Here is a 13,492-nt window from a genome sequence, read left to right as displayed (position 1 = left end):
GTTTGTCCATGGGCAGCTGATGTGTGGTAATGGCAGTCAGGACGTTGAGAGCTGGCTTCCCATGTGATACCTGTGCGCTCTGCCATGCTCTCTACCCTCTGTGGGCAAGAGCCTCAGTGCCCATGGCTATGAAGGGAAGTGGTTGGATGCAATGGCTTCTGACATGGTGATTCTATGTGGAGGGAGGCAAACAAGGCATGCATGGCTTCTTGATTATTTCCCTGCTGCAGCCAAAGCTTATGGGGTAGGTAGGGTGGGTGGTCACCACTGGGAACTTGCAATTTTCCTGGGCAGCTGGTCTAGAGGTACCTTCCTCACCACAGTTGAATTAGTAATTACTCCAGGTTTTCCATCCTGCCTGGGATTAGGGTCTTCCCATGGGACTTGGTCCAAAGTAGGCTCTGTCTGTGTGAGGGTGGGGCATTGCCATTGGCAAGGCAGTAGTCCTGAATGCCCTTTGGTGTGGGCCTATCACCAGCTAGACCACTCCAGGGTTCTCTCTTCTATGTCTACCCTCCATGTTTGTGCATGTACTCTAGCCATCTGTGAGCCAGGCAGTTAAATCTACCCCTCTGAGCTGATTGTCAAATGACTATCAAAAATTCTCCCCTAAGCTGGTTATAGCAGAGTATACAGTGTATACCTGTACCCTCAGCCTGTGTGAGGCTGAGGCAGGAGAATGAGCTTTTGAGAGGCAGTCTGGGCTTCTCAAAACAATAACTTGCTAGGTGTTGGTGGCGCACACCTTTAATCCCAGCACTTGGGAGGCAGAGGCAGGTGGATCTCTGTGAATTTCAGGCCAGCCTGGTCTACTGAGCAAGTTTCAGGACAGGCTCCAAAGCAATACAGAGAAACCCTGTTTCGACCCTCCCCCCTGAAAAAAACAAACCCCAAAACAATAACACAATAACAAAATCTTCCTGGCTACCTGGAGGAAGTGGGGGGAGGACCTTGAATGGGAACCAAAAGCCATGAACACAAGTTCTGGCCCTATTACTTGTGGTTTTGTAACCTTGAAGAAATGACTTTCTCTCTTTGATCATGTCTCTTTATTTGAAAATGAAATCTTATGTTCTGGCCACTTGCTTTTCCCACCAGACCAGCGAGCATAAACATTTCAGCTTTTATTAAGATAATTATGAGAACAGAAGAATGTGGGCAGGTTTCTAGTTTTCCTCTTTTCTGAGTCTTAGGAAATCTCAACCAAACACTGCTTCTTCCAGGCAGTCTTCCTGGATTGCTCCCAGCCAAAAGTGATTGGTACTTCATTTGAGTGGTTCTGAGAAGGCTCATCTACATCCTCTAGGGCCCACAACTATATAAAACTATATAGCGAACCTATAAAGGTCTCCTCTAACTCTCTCCCAAGGGAGTCCCAAATATACTTCATGACTACATTTCAGGCTGGGATATTATGAGCTTTGAAAGTGTCTCACGTCTATAAAAGGGGTTAATATGTCACTTGCTGCAAGGGCTTTGGGGGGAGTAAGTGAGATAATGTATGTGATACACTTAGCCTAGAACCTGGTACATCTCAAATGCCCAACAATAGCTCACTGATTAATAATGAAGGAGGTGGCAGAACACTCTCACGTTTCCAAGAGACCTCTGGGTTTGGGAGCAGCCGTGTTCCAGTAGAGCCACCCGTGCCAACCTAAGGCCATTAGACTCCTAAAGTTCAGAGAGGTCTGGGAGCAGATGTTTGGGATGTGAAGGCTCCAGAACTGTCCCCAGCCCCAGTGTGGCATCTTCTGCTAGGGGCTATGCAGTTGAGCAGTTGAGTGACAGTGCCTGGCCCTCTGCATCCAGCAGTGTGAGACCAGATTGTACTCGACAGCTGGGTCCCACAGCCAGACCACAACTACCTTAACAGCCGCACAGCCAAACAACCACCAGCTAGAGCAGCTTCTTGTCCTGTTCTTTCCTGTCCCCAGATGAGTGTCACACACTCCTCTCCACCCCAGGCATGACACTGTGGGCAGAGCTCCACAGGCAGGTGCAGAGCATGGGTCTGGCCCTAGCTGTGTGACTTTGGGCCGATCTCCGTCTCTAGGCTCATTTGCCTTGCCTGCTAGTCCATGCCCTCAGTACCTATCAGACCTGCCCCAGGGAGTAAAGGAGACAAATTCTCAGGGGAGTCTTCTAGAACCTGTGGAGTGAATAATTGGGAGGACCTCCCAGGAAAGCACCTGAGAACACGGGCCAAGAAGCAGGGTCCTGTTAGTTAGTGAGCCATCCATAGCCACCACAGGAGGAAGGAGCCCCCTCTACCCCTTACCAACTTGCCCTGGGTTCCATTAAAGACTACAGCTTTTCAGGGGAACCCAGTACCCACAGAACAGCCTCCTGCACTACCCTGCTTGCTGTGACCACAGGACCTGCCCTGGACCCTCACTTGGCCCCCAAAGGTGCATCTGCCTCCCCCACACAGTGCTTTTCTCCCTTCATCCTTCTGCCCAACTCCCTGTCCCCAAGAGGGGCAGGCAGTGCTCAGAGCCTAGCTTTAGCCCTAAGTACATCTCTAGCTTGGTGACTGTTAAATCTAGTGACTCATCCAGGCCTAACCCAGAGGTTCCTACCAGGGGCACAGCCAGTACCTGACCTTGGTGGCAGATGGCCAGGTCGGCCCTCTCTCCCTACCACAAGTCAGGGTTATGAATCAAAAACTCTTACCCTTAGGATAATTTAACTTTGCCCTCATAGACATCCCGCAAGGTCACTCCTGTGACTGACTTCTGTTTTACAGCTGGGATTAAGAAGTTTGGAGGGACTTTTTGAGGTGGCTGTGTGTGCTGTGTCACACAGAAAGGGAAACTGAGGCTCAGAGGGAAGTGCACTCAATGTGAAGCCTCAGCCAGAAGAGGTACAAGTGCGAATGGGAGATGCCCTAGAGACAGACGCGAGGGTGAGCATGTCTATTCCTTTGTCTGTCTTATTGTCACTAGGTCAAAGGACAAAGGAACCACGAGGACCTGCTGACGTGGGTGCCTAGCTTGGAGGACTGCCAGCTAGGGTGGAGCCAGTCCCAGGGGACCCTGGACTTCTGGGAAGTCACTGGGAGTTTAGCCAACCCTGTCCCCCTCGGCAGGGTAGCATTGTGACTAGTTTGGCTTTACAAGGGAGAAGGTAAAAAGAATTCTCCACTGCTGCTGCCTCAAGTCTCTGGTTGTGAGGAGTTCTGCTAGTCCCTCTGGGTACTAACACACACAGGAGCTACTCTCTAGGGCTGGTTCTTTGGGCACCCTCTCCCAGTACCTATTGGGCCAAGCAGCCAGAACTCATATTTTGAGCATAGGCTCTAGAAGTAGACTCTCTGAACACTCACTGGACCTGTGTCATCTCCTCCTCTCCTAGTCTCCTCCTTTTTCCATCTCCTCCTTTCTCTGTCTCTTCTCCCCATGTCCTCCTCTCCCTGTCTCCTATCCTGATGTTAATAAAGGTTCGTAGTAATCATTTGGTCAGGTCCTTGGGTTGTACAGAGGAGCAGAAAGGGAAAGCAACCTGTTCAAGACTTCCAGTTGGTAAGTGACATGATCAGGCAGGCTATAGCCCAGGATACTTGACTCTAAAACCGTGTTCAGGTGTGGCCGAAGCTCTACTCACTCATTCAGCCAGGACTGGCTACTCATCTCAAGAAGCAACTTCACTAAACAGCGGGTCTGGGACTGACTAGAGGTATAGAGGCCACCAGGACCAGCAAGATGGCTCAGTGGGTAAAGGCGTTTGCTGCCAACCCTGATGACCTGAGTTTGATTCCTAGGACCCACAGGTTCCTCTGAGCTCTACACATACATGTTCTACACATGCATCATAGAACACACACACACACACACACACACCATAATAAAAAATTCTTTTAAAGAATTGAAGACTTAAATGTTAATTATTAGTATAAATATTTTAGGGCAGCTAGAAACTAAAAGATGGCATCAAAAACCTCAGGCCTCCGTTCCCTTTTCTTCCTGGTGTCAGGGACTCAGACACTAGTTGTAGCTCTGGCTTCCAGAGACCTGTGGGGCCTGGAGGGGTTGCTTCTGCCCCCGCTCCCTCTGGCCCTGCTCCCTCTCTGGTCTCTTTTCCCAGTGGCCCAGCTCTCTCTACTCAAAGCAGAACTCTAAGCCCTTGGTAATAGCCTGGTGTTGGCCATCTGCTTCCTACTGGCCTTGGGAGTGTTTGAGCCTTCTGCCTGCCTCCTACCCTTGGCCTAGCTGGCCCCAGGGTGGGCCCTGGGTCATAGCCTCAGTGGAGCAATGTGTGTGTGTGTGTGTGTGTGTGTGTGTGTGTGTGTGTGTGTGTGTGTGTGTGTAGCTTGGAGTCAGAAGGCTAGGCTCTGCCCTAAGCTTGGCTATGATTATCTTTGAATCCTGGGCCATCTCTTCCCATCCATGGTTCCTACCTACTTTTTTTTTTTTTTAACGGTTCTGAATGTCTTTTAGTGTTTTCTCTGTTCACCCACCCACTCATAGGATCAAAGATTCCATTTGTGAAGTGTTGATCAAATGTGGTGTTTTACTGCACCAAACAGGCGCCAAGTAGATGATTGTTAAGACTCTGATTAGTTTATTTCCCCCATCAAAATCAATTAAGAACACACCTGTCAATCAGAACCTCAGATTAGCATGGAATAATTGATTCTGTGAGGCTGAGTGAGAAGTTATCCTTGTATGTTAGAAATGCTGCAGGATAGGCAAGGAAGCCTGCGGTGAAGCACAAAGAGTACAGGCTCTGTATCTGAACTGGTCTTAACTGCCGAGCCGCCTCAACTTTCTCATCTATGAAATGGGTTCAATGAAATATCGACCTCATATAGTTGTTGAGATTTGTGAACTAGTAGATTTTAAATGTGAATATGAATATATTTGCCCTCCCCAAGATGGCATTAAAGTTCCCCTCAGCACTTACATTGTATGATCAGTATTCCTTAAAGGTTAATTTTCTCAAATACCAATGCCATGTTATGTTAAAGGTTGGATAAGAAAAGGGTTGTTTGGCTCAATTAAATTGGGGGAAAATCGAGACTAAACAGGATTTTTCATGGTGTGACTTAATTGTCACAGGGTCATTCTTGTCTGTGTTCCTATGCAGAGCAGGGAGAATGTGTTATAAGTTTCTCACATATTTGGCAGTGGAACATTTTCCTCACAGTGCTTATTGCTAAACAAGGGTTCTTCTGAGGTAGTTTGGAAAGCATGCCTCTGTCACATTAAGAACCTCTGGGGTCCTTCTTCTAGGCCATTTCCTGACTCTAAGTCTCTGATCCCCACCTCTGGGTGGATTAGAACCTTGGCAGTTCCTGGCTGTACTCTGTCTCTCTTGCTTATCTAAAATAAATATAGCCCTGGCCAGGGCTAACGTCTGTCCCAGGGGGAAGATGGATGAGGTGACCTGAGTGGGGGGGTCTGAGACACTCAGAGGCTTTGAACACTGAGTTGAAGTTTGAAATAGGGAAGGGGATGGTCTGGACGGGGAATGGGGGTGCTGCCTGGGCTTGTTGAGCAGAAGGAGGGTAGTGTGGGGCCCTAAGAAGGACCTACTCCAGCTGGTTGGAGAAGGGATATCAAAGGCCTGCTTGCCTGTGGGTGGAAAGGGGCAATCGGGCTTGAGCTGTGTAGACTGTGGAGGTCTGGGGACAACAGCAATGTGGAGACAATACACAGGACCAGAGTGGGTGCATTAAAGGGGATGAGATGGAAGGCATCTGACATTGGTACCCAGGCCCTGCTCTGAGGGCAACGGGAGGGGCAGCTGACTAGTGGACATTGCAGAGAATATAGGTTTCTTCCCCTCTTTGGGAGCCACTCAGATACTATCTTGTCTAAGAACCAGGAGGGCCCTCCCTCTGCTCATGCCCTCCTTTTTATGCACTTTCCATGGTGGAGCCTGCAGAGTGTGGAGTCCCTTTGGTGTCATGTGCAGAGCCTGGAAGGGACAGTGAATCAGTAATTGCTGTTCTCTCCAAAAGGCCAAAGTTCTAGAAGGTAAAGGCTCTGGAATATGTGGAGTCTGTGATGGTGACCCCAAATTCCTAATTGCAAGAAGGATCAGCCATCTTAGGATCTTTTGTTGACTTTCAGCCCTGGCCTTTATAACCCCCTTCCCTCAAAATGAAGCCAACTTTAGGCCCCAAAGGAATCCCACTGTTATAGGCCTGGCTCAGCCAAAAGCTAGGTCTGAGAAGCCACCAGGGCTCCAAGGAGTTGGGTGGGGGTGGGGATGAGCATGCAGCACTGGGTCTGGGGTTTGTCACCCTCCAGGCCAGAACTCCTGGAAGGACAGTTCTGCAACAAGGCGCCCATCTCTCCGCCCTGCCCCTTCCCAGGGCCTCTTTGTTCCATTCCAGCATCTCCATGTTCAGCTCCCGCCCCTCACTCTCCCGCAGCAGCTCTCTCGCGGCCTTTTCTTGACTTTCTGGCTTTCTCCTCACTCTTGCACTGTCTCCCACCCACAGGTGTCTGTCCCTGCTACTGACTGAGGACCTCTTATGCAGAAGAGCTCCAGTGCCTCGCCCCCAACCTCCCAGGCCCCTGTGGAATGGGGGAGTTAAAAGGGAGGGTGCTGGTGTCATGGAAAATCCCTGCAGCAGCCAAGGTCAGTGTTTGCAGACACAGTCTGGCCTGCAGCCAGGCCTGCCTCAGGGCCCAGCTCCTTTGGGCCATCCCCCAGGCTGGCTTTGTCCAGGGGCCTCATAGGTCTAGAGCAGAGGCTTCAAGCAGAGTCCTTAGGAATGGTTCATGCTTCAGTGTGGTGCTTTTGGTGGTTCAAATTGCCCATTTTATAGAGGAGTAAACTAAGGCCTAGATGGAAGCAGAGGACCAGATCAGTACCACAACAAGTCACTGGTAGAGTGAGGACTAGAATATCCTGGCCTACCCTGTCTGCCTTCCCCTATGCTGAAGAGGGGTACAGCCTTGTCTATTCTACCAGGCCAAGGAACAGTAAGGTCAAGGTGAAAAGTGCCCTTCAGCTCAAGGCTAGCTTACAACTGGGCTACACTCAAGGTTGGCGAATATGGCCAGGAGAGGTAGACCAGATGATCAAACCAAGGTCCTTGATCTTAAGACACTTTGCACATGCAAGTAAATCCAGATGAATCCCTTTGGTGGAGCACTTTAAAAGATCATTGTTTTCCCCAAAGTAAAGGTAATTACAACACTCACTATTGAGAGAGATGACAGTTGGCTAGTTTGGGGAGTGATTAAGGTAGAGGCAGAATGATTCCCTCATAGCTGGGGAATCAGGGAGAACTCCAAGGAGGTGGCATTTGTCCTGATCTCTGAAGGGTAGAAAGGAGGTACAGAGTTCCCCCAGGGGGAGCTGTTGAAGTTAAGATGTACAGGAAGAAACATTAGGGGCTGAGAAAATGGCCCTTGTGGCACTGTTACCAATGTGTAGGGACCAGCATATTCTCCCAGAAAAGTAGTTTCATATACACAGTAAGATCCTTAGAAATGCATCTATCTGTGACCCCACGGTGCCACTTCTAGGAATCTCTGCTGGGAAAATAACCAGAGGTCGGAGCAAAGATTTATGAACATGGATGTTTATAGCAGCATTTTCATTGTGAAAAATTGTAAACACTCCAACTGCTCACCAATAGGGTTTAGTTAAACATATTAAGGTATATTTATGGGGTGGAATATTGTGCAGCCATTAAAGTGCTATTCCTGAGGAGTCTCTTAATTACATACAAAATCACTGTATTGTGTCAAAAATAGTAGGCACGATGCTTTCTGTATGGTGGGATCCTATCCTAACTCTATAAAGACAAAAAGCACATATGCTTACACACAGGGAAAGAGCTAGAGATGTAACAGCGAGCTCACAGAGTTTATCCATGAATAATGAGCTTATTATTGATTTTAATTTTCTTTTCACACTGTTTTACATGTTCTACAAAACAATTCATTATCTTTTTTTTATATTACTGAAGGTTGATCTAAGGGTCTTACACATGGTAAGCAAATGCTCTACCACTGAACTATATAACCAACCCTCTATTACTTTTATAGGTAGAAACACATTAGTATAGTAACAATAGCAATTGATATTATTAGACAGGGTCTTACCACATTGTGGCTTGGGATGCCTAGGCTCAAGTTATCCTTCTGCCTTAGCCTCCTAGTGCTGGGACCACCAGCATGCATCATTGTGGGGGCCTAGTCAGAATGATGAAAATAATAACATCTAACAAACATCAACAAAATCTTCCTGGTTTTCTTGCAGCAGGAAGTTTGGTTGAAAAGTGAGAGTTGTTTTGGTAGATAAGGGTTAACATTTGCAGAGCTCAAGAGCAAAATCTTATGGAAAGGCAATACAGAACCCTGGGCAGCTCCAGGGTAGGGAAGAGACAAATGCCCAGAGATACCACTGTGAATTTCCTCACATCCCTGGGTGGAAGTAGAGTGGGTGTGGCTATGGGATATTGAGAGCCAGACTTCACTGGGGGTCCTCAGCTTAGCTTGGTTGACAGGAGCTCAGGCCTGAACTAGAAGGGAGCAGAGAAATTGGGTTCAGGAAGGGATGGGGTAAGGAAAAGGAGAAAGCAAGGAGGGAGGAGATGGAATGGATAGAGCCTGTGTGATGTCTTTGTGTTCAGGGCTAAACTGTAAGCTTCCTCAGGGTAGGGTCCTTTGCATCTTTAGTGACTTAGGTCTTCCTCATACCTGGGGAGCAGTTTGGGACAGAGCTGCCTGTGCATAAATCTCTGAGAATGGAACAGGTTGAAGACAGGGAGGCTGGATGTAGTGTGAGGCTCTGGAAGGCACTGCTATACAAGGACAGATACACCAGGGATCCTGGGAAGGCTAATTGACCTCAGGCCTGTGGCATCTGTCTTAGTCCACCCACTGTACTAGGTGTTGTGATATAGGTCTGTGGCCTATCTGTGTCTTCATGGCTAGGTTGACAGCTGTACTGTGGCCACAGGTAAGATCTGGTTCTCTTTGGGTTCTGAGAGCCTTTTATGGGATATAAAGAGCCTAGGAGGGATGTTCTTAGGCCCCTCAGCACCTAGGGTTCTAGACTGTCAGAGGAGCCACAACTTCTAGTCCCAAACCAAAGAGGAAACTGGTCTCAGTGGCAGTTAGCCAAGGGCCAATGGGATTCTTGGGTGCCCAAAGCAATGACTGGGTTGGGTCTCTGGCTGCCCAGTTAGATCACAGTCTTGGTTGGCACTGTCCAAATGCATGGGGGAGGAAGAGAGTGTGGATGACCCTGCCTGGCTAGCTCTGAGTAGCAACAGTCCCTCAGCTGAAGCAGATGGGTTGGGGATAGCCAGAGTTTCAAATCCCAGTTCTTCTAGACAGCCTCCTGTCACAGAAGTATCTCAGAATTTTGGGCAGGGGTGGGGAGCAGCTGCCAAGGGGAAGTCTTGTTGGTTCCAGGTCTCCTACTGCTTGCTGAGCCCCAAGGCATCCAGATCTCCATCCCTACTCCTTCTGGTCTTACAGACTTTCTTCAGGGCCCTTGAGTCTCCCATCCTTTCTCTCCTTTACTTCCAGATACTACCTAGTTGTGCCTCATTTTGGCCTCTTTGACTTCTGGGACTTGGGGTGGTGATGGTGGTGGTGGTGGTGGCAGTGGTGCGGTGATGGTAGTGGTAGTGACGGTGATGGTGGTGATGGTTGTGGTGGTGATGATGTTGGATGTGGTTAGTGATGGCGGCAACTTGTGCTTCTCAGTAACTCAGCCCTAGTAATAGCACTGGACCCAGCCACTTTTACTGAACATTTGGGTTCCAGGGCTAAACACACACACACACACACACACACACACACACACACACACACACACACTTTACTGTTCAGAAATCTTATCAGCTATAGATTATCTCTACTTTACAGATGAGAAAACTGAGGCAGAGAAGATTTTTATAACATCTACCCCCCACAACCCACCATACACAAACATACACAGCTAGTGAATGGCAGTCAAGGGACACTCAGGCTTGGCACCATTGCCAGCATAGCTGATGCTATGTCATGAGTTCTGGAAGGCAGCGGACCAGGATTTCCATGGAAGGAGCTGAAGGGTTGGATAATTTGTCAAGACCATCTAGGTCAGTGACAGAGCCAGTTCTTTGCAGGCCACAGCCTATCCTTTTTGTTTCTCATGAATGACCTCCTGGGCTTCTGGGGTCAAGGATCAGGATCCATGGGATATCTGAATGGGACCTTCTCATAAATTCTCCTCTTAGGGAGAGTTTCTGGGGATCAGCATCAAGGGATAGATAAGTAGCAGGCACTACCTCTAACAAAAGTTCCTCCTCCCTCTCCAGCTCCCCACCTGCTGTGGGCCTGAGTGCACCAAATCTCCAACAAGGACTCTACCACCAGGCTAAGCCAGAGAGCACGAGGTTGATATTGTTGGGGAGCTCAGGGTAAGTCCTGGAAGAAGATACTGACCTCTGCCAAAGGAAACCTGGGCACATGGGGAGGCTGGGCAGGAAACAGGCACCCCAGAAGGCTCTGACATTTTGCCAGTCTCAAGAACATCAGGTGGAAAATGGGTATGACAGGCATGGCTTCCTTCTCTTTGCTTGCTGTAATTGATTAGCTGAACCAACATTCCTTTAGCACCTCTGACTTTGTACCAGGCCCTTAGCTGAGTGCTGGGGAAGGAGGCAGAAATGGGACAGCTAAGTTGTGCTTTTTGAGAACAGACTAGCCAGTGTGCAGGTAGGAGGGGACCAAAAGCAGAGAGCTGCTCTTGGAAGTTCCGTCTGTGCCGGGGATGGGGACCTGTCCCCTACAGGTGGGACCAGGAAGCCAGGACAGGGAGTTGGGAGGCACAGCATCTTTGCCAATCTCTAGTGGCTGGGAATGCAGCATCTTCTGCTCCTGGGTCTCTGAACATGGCCCTGGACACCTGCCAGCAGTACCCAGGCCAGGGTGAAATCTGGCCCATGTGTGTAGCAGCTTGGTCTTGGATGTCATTATATATTGGCTCAAGGTCAATGTCGGAGGCCATTCTCAGCTCCTGCTTCCTTTCTTGTTATTTTGGTTGGTTTATTTTTGTTGCTTATCATTAAAAACAAACAAACAAACAAACAATAAATTGAATTGTAGAATGGTTTTGGGTGAAGACCACACTCCTGCTTTCACCTCCTGTGTTGATGGGGGACTGGTTGTGTGATTCCCACCCTTCCCACATTGCCTTCTTCTAAGAAGCCTTCCCCCTGCTCTCGGCCCCCAAGAACCCCCACTTCTCCCACCCTCAAAACCATGCACTTGGCCTTTCTTGGTGGACAATGACTGGCATGGTCACTCCTCACTGCAAGCAATGCTACCACAAGTAAAGCTGTTTTTACTTCACCCTATCTTGTGGGAGGCAACTGGCCCACTAGCATATTAAGACCTTGGAGGGGAGGTGACTGGGGAACCAGACACTGGCCTAATTCTGCTTCTTCCCCTTCCCCTCTGTGTGGAGTCTGGGGCTGCAGCTGGTGATGATGTGGAGGGTGGAGTATAAGAAGGAAGAAGGGAGCCCACTGGCTGGAGCCCCTAAGAGTGATGGTTCATTTTAACTGTGGGTGTGTCTTTGGGGGATTGTCTTGATCCCTCTGACTGAGGTAGGAAGACTCACCCATTGTGGGTGGCACCATTCCCTGGGCTTGGATCCCAGACTGTATAAATATAGAGAATGGGCTAAGGACAAGCAAGCATACATGCATTCATTTCTCTCTGCTCTTGACTGTGGGTGTGGCAAGCTGCTCAAGACCCTGCAATGATGGACTGTCACCTGAAAGGAGCACTAAAATAAACACTTTGCCCCTTAAGTTGTATGTGTTGTTGCTTTTGTTTGTTTGTTTGTTTGTTTGTTTTTCAGGGCAACAGAAATGAAACTACCACCCTAGGCTTTTTGACTCTCGGTGCCTTTGAGAGCAACGGCAACATCACCAGGGAAGCAGGTACCCTTGGTCGGCACCTCTGCTCCTCACCATGACTCTTTGACTGGCCAGTACCAGCTCTGTTCTGATGAGGAAATTACAGAAGGCTCAGAGAGATGAAATACTACTGGCCCAAGGTCATCGTATAAAAGTAGCCAAGGTTAGGATTCAGCCTAGTCTTTGGGGTCTTTAGAGTTCAGGCACTTTCAGGTGTCTGATCACCCAGGGTACCCCCTGGGCCATTTATGTCATCAACAGAATGTGGATATCTTGTCCAGCTGACCTTTGGCCAGAAGGCCCTCAAGGCAGACCTCAATACTTGAAATACTTGGTTTGAGAGCCCTAGCACCCTGTGTATACAGTAGGTGCTCAAATCATGTGATGCTGGAAGAAACTGTCCTGTCTAAACTCAGTCACTCTTGTGCCTGGTCCCTGTTCTCTGCCTCTAAGGAGTGTACAGCTTGCAGGCCACCCTGGCCCTTCCTTCCAGAAAACAGACTCTGGAAGTTCTCTGTGCAAACCCTGAGAGTTTTCAGTATGGCCCTGAGGCAGACAGAGCTGGGGGTGAGGGTGGGGTGGGGGGTTAGAGGGTAGGAACCCCGGGCGAGGAGAGGCCATCTGTAGAGGACTTGGTGGGGCTTCCTTTTTGGTCTGGCCCTTCCTGCCAACAGCCCCAGTTTAAGCAGTCTTTTAATTGCCATCCTGGCCCCGGCCACAGCAAACTGATGCAGGGTGGAATTCCAAATCCGAAAGGACATTCACAACCTATATGAACTATTGCTAAGGCTTAGGATCGCCTAAGACCTGCGCTGAGGGGCTGGGGAGCTGAGCTGCAGGATGATGATGATTTGAATCCCAGCTGAGACCTCGGTGGGGCAAAAGCATAAGCAAGTCATAATGGTGGTTAGAGAAGCAAGACCTGGCTGAACAAATCTGAGACAGGGGTAGCTCAGCCTGGAGACTGGGGGGGGGGGGAGGGGTCTGGCTTTGGCTGCTGCCCTTTGACCCTGGCTAAAGATTCCTGCTTCTTTGCAGAAGTCCCAGCCCTACATACTACACCCAGGGCGCCATGCATGACAAAAGTGAGAGAAGGGCCTGGCTACATTTCTGGGGTGTATGTAGCACACTGCAGTGGGAACATTCTAGTCCCACTGCACTGTAGCCCTGAGAAAACCCTGGGCTGGAACAGTGTCCCTAGGGGCATGGGTCCTGGAAAGGTCAGCTTCCCCCCACCCCAATGGGGCACAGCTGCCTCTCCTGCCACACATACTGCATCTTTAGTCCAATCTGATGGGGCAGCTGAGTGACCTTGGGGTTGGAAAGGCTAAGGAGAAAGTATCTAGCTCAAGGCCTGGCATGTGTGGGTTGGAAAATCTTAAGATACAGTATGTCTGTGTTTTTTTTTTTTTTTTTTTTTTTGGCTGTTCCCTACTCAGAAATCTTCCTTATCTCTTGAATTTACACAGTGCAGTGAAAGGGTCCAGGTCCAGTGCACAGGCTGTAAATCTAGGATACAACACACCCCTCTCTGGACCTGCTACTTCCTGAGTCCCATAAAACTCCAGGCCCGTCTGTACCAAGAGTTCCCTGCCAGCTTTGCCTCTG

The 13,492-nt window shown here is 49.2% G+C and overlaps 1 protein-coding gene across 1 annotated transcript in view; it reads right to left on the bottom strand.

The window, feature by feature from the left end:
• Nucleotides 1-13,492, bottom strand: part of Kcnk3 (potassium two pore domain channel subfamily K member 3) — a 36,564-nt gene that overhangs the window by 3,819 nt on the left and 19,253 nt on the right. The gene's annotated exons all lie outside the window — the stretch shown is intronic.

Source organism: Phodopus roborovskii, unplaced genomic scaffold (assembly GCF_943737965.1).
Source record: "Phodopus roborovskii unplaced genomic scaffold, PHOROB, whole genome shotgun sequence".
Lineage (NCBI taxonomy): Eukaryota > Metazoa > Chordata > Mammalia > Rodentia > Cricetidae > Phodopus > Phodopus roborovskii.
Note: the sequence above shows the minus strand (reverse complement) of the source record. Positions and strands in the feature narration are given on the sequence as shown.